This window comes from Suncus etruscus, chromosome 4 (genome assembly GCF_024139225.1).
Source record: "Suncus etruscus isolate mSunEtr1 chromosome 4, mSunEtr1.pri.cur, whole genome shotgun sequence".
Classification (NCBI taxonomy): domain Eukaryota; kingdom Metazoa; phylum Chordata; class Mammalia; order Eulipotyphla; family Soricidae; genus Suncus; species Suncus etruscus.
Window position 1 is genome coordinate 124,830,384 of NC_064851.1, and position 9,824 is coordinate 124,840,207.

Sequence of the window (9,824 nt, forward strand, 5' to 3'; positions counted from 1 at the left end):
ACTATATAAGTTTAATCATAGATACATAAAACTTTGTTCCTAAAAGTTTTTAAAATTCCTAGGGAACACTTAGAAAAGTTGCTCATGTATCAAGTCATAAAGAGAAACTCAATAAAATGTGAAAATTTTAACTAATACAAGACTTACTAATCAAATCTGATAATAATGAATAATTAACTGCTTAAATGATAGTAAACCTAATTTTTATTATGCCTCTTGAACAAGTGAGGAAATCAAATCTAAAATTAATATTTAGAGATAATTAAAATGAAACTAATTCACAGCAGAATCTACAGAATACAGCCAAAACTATTCACAGAGAAAAATTTATAACCTGAAATAACTTTGGGATTAAGAAAGATGAAAGGTTAAAATTTAGCTCTGGGGGGTGGGATTGCAAGTATGAGGGGTTCAGGCTCAATCCCTAGATTCTGAGTGTCATAGGAAGAGACCTGTAAGCATTAAACTGGAGTGTTTACCACCTCTCAACATCACCAAGTATGAATCAAAACAAAAACACCAAAATAAAGTTGAAAAGTAAGTGAATAAAAAAAAGAAAATCATTGTTCTTAGAAATGTCCAAACTGATGTCAAACTTGCATTGACGAAGAAGATAAACTATCCATTAGAAAGAGTGAAGAGAAATAGAAACACAAGAAGAGGAGTCTGAAGTTACAAAATAATGACATTATACCAAAATCATGAACAGTACTTTTTTTTGTTTGTTTGTTTTGTTTTGTTTTGTTTTGTTTTGTTTTGTTTTGTTTTGTTTTGGGTCACACCCGGCAGCGCTCAGGGGTTACTCCTGGCTTCACGCTCAGAAATCACTTCTGGCAGGCTCAGGGGAGCATATGGGATGCCGGGATTCAAACCACCGTCCTTCTGCGTCTAAGGCAAACGCTTTACCGCTGTGCTATCTCTCCGGCCACAAAAGTACAGATTTTAATAGTATGAACTACTTAAAAAAGTAAACTTGTCAAAATTAGCAAAGTAATATGCAAAACTTAAACATGGCAGCAATGATAATTTTAAGGATTTTCTTCCAGATAGTATCATAGAAAGGAAACATCAAATCTTATAGGATATAGTAACTTACGTTATTATCAAAGTCAGAAAGTGAGGCCAGAGCATTAGTACAGCTAGTAGGGAATTTGCCTTGCATGTATTTGACCCGGGGTTCAATCTCCAGTATCACATATGGTCTCCTGAGCCTGCCAGGAGTGATTTTTGTGTGCAGAACAAGGAGTAACTCCTGAATACTTCCAGATATAACCATTATTTATTTTGAGAATAAGAAATACACCTTGCAGTTCAACTTGTTTGTTATAATTTAGATTTTTAATTCCCTAAAATAGCAAAAATTATAAATACAAATGTCTAAATAAATCATAAAGATGTACATGTATGGGGCGGAGCGGTGGCACAGCAGAAGGGCATTTGCTTTGCACGAGGCTAACCTAGGATGAACCATGGTTCAATCTCCTGGTGTCACATATGGTCCCCCAAGCCAGGAACAATTTCTGAGTGCATAGCCAGAAGTAACCCCTGAGCATCACTGGTGTGCCCCCCCCCCAAATAAACCAAATAAAAATGATGGACATGTAAATATACAACATAAAAGTTTATTTAATGAATTCTTTAAAGGAATAATATGTCTTATTTAGTCCTTCAGAAATTTAATCATAGTTAAAATGTAGAACTATATGTGTTATGCCATATATATGTATATGTATAGATATATATAGGTTTCTGCTGTAGGCAGCTTCTGAGATAGTCCTCACTGTTCTCCTCTTCTGTGTTCACACCTAGTGTGGAAACTCCTTTTGATTATCTTGTTTCTAACCAACAGAATTGAGGAACATTGAGAAATGTCTTTTTATAGATTATAACAGAAGGTTCTGATTTCCATCCCCTCCCCAGCATCAGAGTCTTCATCTTTGCTAGCTTTGACAAAGCAAGTTGCCAGCTTGAATAATTTCTCATGGTAGTGGACAATTAGTTAAACCTATCTAAGAATCAGGTAGAAGTGGAGGCTCTCAAATCAATATCCTTTAATGACTAGAATCCTGCCCAAATCCACCAAAGTGAGTTTGCAAGCAGAATCTCAGTTGAGATTTCACATTAAACCCAGTTTGAGGCAATCCCTTGATCTCAGCCTCATTAGAGACGAAACAGAGGACCCAACTAAACTATGCCCAGATTTCTGGCCACAAAAATGGTAAAATAATAAATGTGTACATCATGGTGAAGTTGGTGATATTTTTTAAAATTTAGCAATAAATAACTAATATTGATGCCTTGCAACCTCTTTTCAAAGTAACTGATTATTTTTGTGAAGAATGCCTCTGTTCTTGGGCTGCATATTTTCAAATTGGAATTTCAAACAGTAATGTTCCTGTTCTCTCTATTATTCTCCTGTAGAAATATGTAGTGAATATTGGGGAAAGATTTGTTCTTAACATAGCTCCTCCTTCTAAGCTTTCTATTTTCAATATCCTTGCTTCAAGTGAGGATCCTTTCCTGAATGTTTTTGATCACATTGTATATTTACCAGGGAAATGCTGCCTCTTTAGGGGAGACTTGCCATAGCTCACCTTCACCTGATGAATTCATTTCTAGGATGAAGAATTAGGAAGTCATCTGAGTACACAAATCTGTGCCACCTGTTCCAATTAGTCTAGTCAATTAAGCTTATCTGACTCACATGTTTAGAATGTTTCCTAGACTTACGTAGAAAATAGATAAGATGCTATTCATTGCTACCCTAAAACCCCAAACAATACCAATAAAAATTGAGTATTCTAGGAAGGAATGATAGGAAATGCCCATAACATAGCCAGTATGTATAGCAGAAACCAATAGCAGTCATGGCATTAAATGATGATTTAATAAAGGAATTTATACAAAATACAAGGATAAGACAAAAAAACTCCCCATCACTGCTAACATGACTCTATGAAGATTATAGTCCTTGGAAATATATAAGATGATTATTTTCTTATGATATCTTTATATAGATGAAATCTAATAAATTCAGCTGAAAATAATAAAACAAAGCCATAAAAATAAATAAAAATAGACAAAACTACTAGCCTTTCTTTCTTTCTTTTTCAGTAGCTTTTCTTTATATTACAATTACCTGCTAGAAAATATAATGGAAACAAGATGTATTGGCAGTGTACTTCAATTTAAAAAAAACTATAAAATACACAGACTATACTGAAAAAGAATCTATTTGACTTTTTTTTTTTTTGTCAAGTTTCAAATCAAAAGTACTTTTTTGGGAAAAGTTTAGAAATCCTGTTTTGTTTTGTTTATGGATTTTGATCACACTCAGTAGTGCTCAAGGGTTACTCCTTGTTTCTGCACTCAGGAATCATTCCTGGCAGGCTTGGGAAACCATTAAAAAATGTCAGGGCGGGCCGGAAAGATAGCGCAGCGGTGTTTGCCTTGCAAGCAGCCGATCCAGGACTAAAGGTGGTTGGTTCGAATCCCGGTGTTTCATATGGTCCCCCATGCCTGCCAGGAGCTATTTCTGAGCAGACAGCCAGGAGTAACCTCTGAGCACCGCTGGGTGTGGCCCAAAAACAAAACAAAAACAAAAACAAAAAAAGCTCAGGGCAAGTGCCTTACTCGCTGTGTTATCTCTTCAGCCCCAACACATATAAATTCTGAAAAAGGGGAGGAGGACAAAGAGAAAAAATAAGAGAGTGTGGGTTTGTCCAAAGGTGGAAAAACTTGCAGTTTTAAACTGCAAAGTCTTTTTTGTTTGTTGTTGTTGATGTTTTGATATTGGGGCCACAGCTGGCAATGCTCAGGGTTCAGTGCTCAGTGCTCAGGCTCAGTGTTCAGGGATCAGTCATGTTTGGGCCCCTGAAACTATATGTGATGCCATGATTGAATGTGGGTTAGCTACAAGGCAAATGCTCAATACTATGTACTATTTCTCCAGCCCTCATTTTTTTTAAAGTTCCAAGATAGTGCAAAAAAGAAAGATGCTTCTTTTGCATGAGGTTGGCACCATGAATGTGGCCCCTTGAGGACTATCAGCAGTGAAGACAAAAGACATGCAGCAATATATCCTGAGTATCACCAGGCAGGTATGGCTCTACTGCCCCCTCAAATGGTCTTGAGGAAATATATAAAACAGCTATGATGGAAATAAAACAAAGAACAAAAGTTAATGACAAGCTATTCTGGAAGAATAAAAAATTTTAAACTCCTCACTAATTAACATAAACTCAGAGAATAGTACTAAGGGCTTATTTAGTAACTGATCAGAGCATATTATTATCATATTGCATCAACGTTTCATCTCATTTGGAATAATTCAGCCTTACCAGGGGATACTAAAAAGCCACATATAAAAATAAAATGCTGCATAGCACAAGCAACTAAATTCTATATATCATCATGGCAATAAATCTCTTCATATAATAATTTCTCTAAACGCAATGAGCTTTACTCCCTCAAAGAAAGACAGAATAGATGGATAAAACAGGAAATAAAACCGAACTTTCTTTTGCTTATACGAGATACACTTAAACTTCCATGATAAACACAAACTCAGAGTCATTGGTTAGAGGACAATTATACAGGTTTATCACAGACAGAGTAAAGTAGGGATAGCCATATTGTTTTAAAGCCAAATAATAGTCAAACTAAGGAAGATAAGAGATAGAGTGAAACATTACTTTTAGCTTAAGTAAATAATAGATCATGAAGACTTAACTCTCATCAATATATATGCACCAAATAAAGGTTTACAAAGAAATTGCTGACCTAAGGAATATACTTTGATGGCAGTTAATTAAGAAAGATCTTTAACAATTTCCAAGGCCAAGAAGTAACCCCTGGGCATCACTGGGTGTGCCCCCCCAAAAAGTCAAACTATTGTTACTTGTAGATGACATAAAAAAAAAACCTAAAACCTGCACCAAAAACTCTGAGAAATAATAAACCAATAAGTAAGGTAGCAAGTTACAAAATAGTACACAAAATCTGTATTTTCCTGTACACAAATAATGAGCTAGAAGAAAAAAATGTACAAGGTGATACCATGTGTCAAATAATACAAATATCTAGGAATCAACTTTTCAAGGAAGGTGAAAGACATACACTGAAAACTATAACTCACTGCAAGAGAAATAGAATATGACATCAAGGAATGGAAATATATTATTTGTTCTTATACAGGTACTGATTCATATATTGAACAGGTATTGATACCTGTTTTGACAATATTGTATCAATAATGACTATCCTACTCAAAGCACAATGTAGATTCAATGCAATGATCTTTAAAGTTCCAATGACATATTTCAAAGACTTAGGATAAAACACTTCTAAAATTTGCCTGGAACCATAAAAGTCTCTGAATAGCCTAAGAAATTCTAAGGGAGATTAAGAGGACAATAGGAGGCATTGCATTTTCCAAATTTAATCTCTACTGCCAAGCTATTACAATCAAAACTGCGTGGTTTGGGAATAAAGATAGACCTGCAGACTAATAGAACAGAATCTAGAATCCTGAGTTAATGTTCCAGTTTTATAGACAACTAATCTACAACAAAGAATCTAAATATATTTAGTGAAGTAAAGAACATCTCTTCAACAAATGGTGTTGGGAAAACTAGCCACATGTAAAAATATATGAAATTAGAACCATATTTTACACCAGTGACAAAAGTAAACTCAAAGTGAATTGAAGTTCTCAAGACTAGATTATAATTCACAAAGTACCTTGAAGAAAATAGCAGCAGAACTCTCCAGTAAATTGACTGTAGAGAGTCTTCAATATGACAATAGAGAAAAAAACAACAAAACTCAAAAGTAAACAAGTGTAATTACATCAAATAGAAAGGTTATAAACAATGGGATAAAACCCCTCAAATTATAATAAAGGACACCCTATTGAATGGGAGAAAATATTTTCATAAAATACATCAGTTAGAGGGCTAGTATCCAAGGTCTATAAAATCACTCACCAAACTAGTGACCACCACAAATGACCAAGAAGATGAACAGACACTTTCTCATATAGATATAGAGATGACCAATAGCCTTATGAAAAAGTTATAATAAGCATGATTTTTCTAATGATTTAAAAAATACAAGTTAGGGGCTGGAGAGATAGCACAATGGTAAGGTATTTTCCTTGCATGTGGTCAACACAGGATAGATCCTGTTTCGAATCTCGACCAAGCCTGCCTGGAGTGACTTTTGAGCAAAGAGCCAGGAGTAACCCCTGAGCACCACTAGGTTTGACCCAAAAACCAAAAAAAAAAAAAAAAAAAGTTAATGCAATATTGATATGTAATATTATGCCAGCAACAATCTCTCATATCAAAAAGTCTGGAAGCAAGGAGGGGTTGTGGTGACAAAGGAACTCTCACCACTGTTGATTAAAGAGTTGTCTTGTTCAGAAATTTGAAGATCTGGGCCCGGAGATATAGCACAGAGGTGTTTGCCTTGCAAGCAGCCGATCCAGGACCTAAGGTGGTTGGTTCGAATCCCGGTGTCCCATAGGGTCCCCCGTGCCTGCCAGGAGCTATTTCTGAGCAGATAGCCAGGAGTAATCCCTGAGCACCACCGGGTGTGGCCCAAAAACAAAACAAAACAAAACAAAAAAAGAAATTTGAAGACCTAATAAAACAAATAATGGAACTCCTATAAGCACAGTGAGGACACTTCTTGGATTCTATTCCCCAAATACAAGAACATTAATTCAAAAGGATATGTGCACACCTTTGATTATCAAAGTGCTTAGTATGATAGCCAAGATATGGAAACAACCCAAATGCCCAAATGGACAGATGCATTCATTGTGGAAAACTTGTGGTGTACATACAATATGGACTACTATGCAGATTATAAAAGGAAAAGAACATGAAAATCTCCACCCTTGCATGGGACTAGAGGCTATTATCCATAGTGAAGTCAGTTAGAATGATCTCTTTTGTATGTAGGTTTTAAAGATGTTCAGCAAGCTATCAATAAAGGACTAAAAGCAACACAACAGAAGAAATGATACACATAATTGAATTGGTAGGAGGAGGTTAAAATGGAGGGACATTGGTGTTTTCAAGGGAGGGAAGTGGATATACTGGTGATGGGTGTGATGTTGGAATTATGTTTGCTGAAAAAAAGTAATCAACAGTGTTATAAATCACAGAACCTCAATCAGCTAAAAAATTGTTGAAAAAATAAAGGGAGAAAAATAAAGTTCTGTCTCAAACAAGTTTTTGAATTTTTTAAAACTATCCAACAATTTTTAGTTTTGGTATTTGAACAGGGTATATGTCACACTCTGCCATTTGCAAATGTGTCTTCAGTGATCCATATTCAACCTCAAGTAGCAGAAAATATTCATCACTAGATCCTGACTCAAAGCAGAAATCATCCTAAGTAGCTTCTTTTGCTATAAAAAGACTATATCAAATGATCTTTCAGCAAGAAGAGGGCCAATAGATTCTGTTTGATACTGAGAGTGGCTGTCTCATAGAAAAAGTAAGTTGAGGTATCTGTACTTTGAGCCATGTCACTTGTACAGCTCAGAAAGTTTGAAAAACCTTTAGCTACTCTGTAGAGTTTATGGAAATAATTATTTGAGACACTGGAAAGATGCCAATAGCATATTATTCTTCATTTATTAATGGTGTATTGGGCTCCAAAGCAATACTTTCTAGTTACTAGAGTTATAGATTTTTGTCGGTGATTTGTCTGCATTATCTGTGAATGTGCCAATACCCAAATTTCAAGCAAATGGAGTCCATGCTATGTATGTGACTCTTCCATGGAAACCAAAAATAATACACCAGGGTTTCCAAACATTCCACTAGAGTCATGGTGACTCTGCTCTTTCTCTCCCTGCTCAGAGTAAAATATAAATACATCCTGTAGGCTCTACTCCAATACCCCCTTCATCATTCCACCACTTTTTTATTGTTTGTTACTCTGTTTAATTTGCCATTATCTCTTGCCTAAGATCTTATGGAAACCCTCTTCTACACCTCTGATGTATACACCACTAATGCCCCCTTTAAAATGAAACTCACAATATGTTTCTTTAAATTCGCCAATAATTATTTATTTTCTCAGAGAAAAGTTCAAACCCAAAACAATTGTCCATGAGTAGAATGAGCATCATCCTGTGAAATGGAAGTTGTTTCAAATTACCCCTGAACAGTACATACAACAGTGAAATGTTTGTTCTTAAACAAGTGAAATGTCTGATAACCCAGCCTACATAGTCTATTTGATCTGCCACCCTCTTTTCTCTGCCCTGCCTTCTGCCTGCCAGTCCTCATCAAACATGACCATCTCATTGTTACTGTTCTGTCCATAAATATGCCAAAACCCTACATCAGGGCCTCTAATAGATCTTCCTTCTAGTGGCATTGCTCTTTCCTACATAAAGCCTTATTTTTCTTCTACACTCTTGTTACAGTGATTATTTCTGCTCCTCATTCCCCTCATCCTCCTGGATTTTGCTTTAACTATTATTATCTGTCTTGTTAGATACTTATCTGTTCTGTTTATGAACTATGCTCTCTCACAGGAATGTAAATTCTGTGAGTGGGAACATTTTTTTTTTTTTGGCCCATGATTCTATTTCCAGTCTCCTAAAGGTTGTCTACCATGTAGGGAACACTAAAGTATCTACTGAAGAAATGAGTGAGCTGCTGAATAAAAAAGAGACATGTGGAATTCCTGGTGTTCTGGGGGATAGCATAAACTCATTATACTTAATCCCATCGTGTGAAATAAAAATAATTTATCAGCAGAAAGTACAGCCATATTAACTTCGTAAGGGATAGTTGTAAACAACTATTTCCACAAGCAGCAGCAACAAAAGCACAACTCAGCATGTTATCGAATTAAGAAAGATGGATTGTTAGAAGATTTTTTAAATTCCCACTTGCTTATCCCTTATTAATTTATTTTATCATGATTTAACTCTTGCAAGAACTAAAACTTTCATTACAGATCTGTTGGAGAAAAACATAATTTCACATCTTCTCTCCATGAGTTTTACTGTTTCTGAGGAAAAAAAAGTCTTTGCTATAAATAGTGTGTAGTGTTCTGCAAAATTGGAACTAAGAATTCGTATAATAAATCAAGACCAATTTAATATAAATGGTATTTGACATCTTCTCCTTTATTTCACAAACAAGGAAATTGGAGCCAGAGATGGTTGTAAAATGTTTGAGAAGGGGATATTTTTCCAATATGCCCTTGTACAGGAGCAATTAAGAATCCCCAGGTTCTTCCTCTGTGCCAACATTAAGATTCATGTAAAATATTAGCCTAGTAACAGAAAATTGATATATCATTTGTTACAATTTTGCTATTATTATAATGTTAATAACTTTACTTGCTAGGGAGATTAAATATTCTTCATATATGCTGTGTTTACTATTTGTGTTATTTTTCTTTTGTAAATTTCTAATTGCATCTTACTTTAGTTAGTAAAGTATTACTCATTTAAGGAGGGAGTGGTATATTCTAAATTTTGCTCAGGATTTCTGAGGAACGTTCTGAAAGTTTGATTAATTGGATGAGAGCATACAGTACTGTTCAGGTACGTCCTATGGTGCTAGGGATTACCTGGGACAGTATAGCAGTGCCTAGGGTGCCTTCAGTGGTATGCTTGGTGAACCATGTTGTACTCGATATTTTATTGGGGTAGGCTACATGCAAGACAAGTGACTTAACCCTGTTTCTCTGACCTCTTTGTAAGTTCTTTTATTCATGGATAATCAGAGCTTTACCCCACCTTTTATTTATTTTTTCCTTTTACTTTATTTTAAAATAGGGTATTT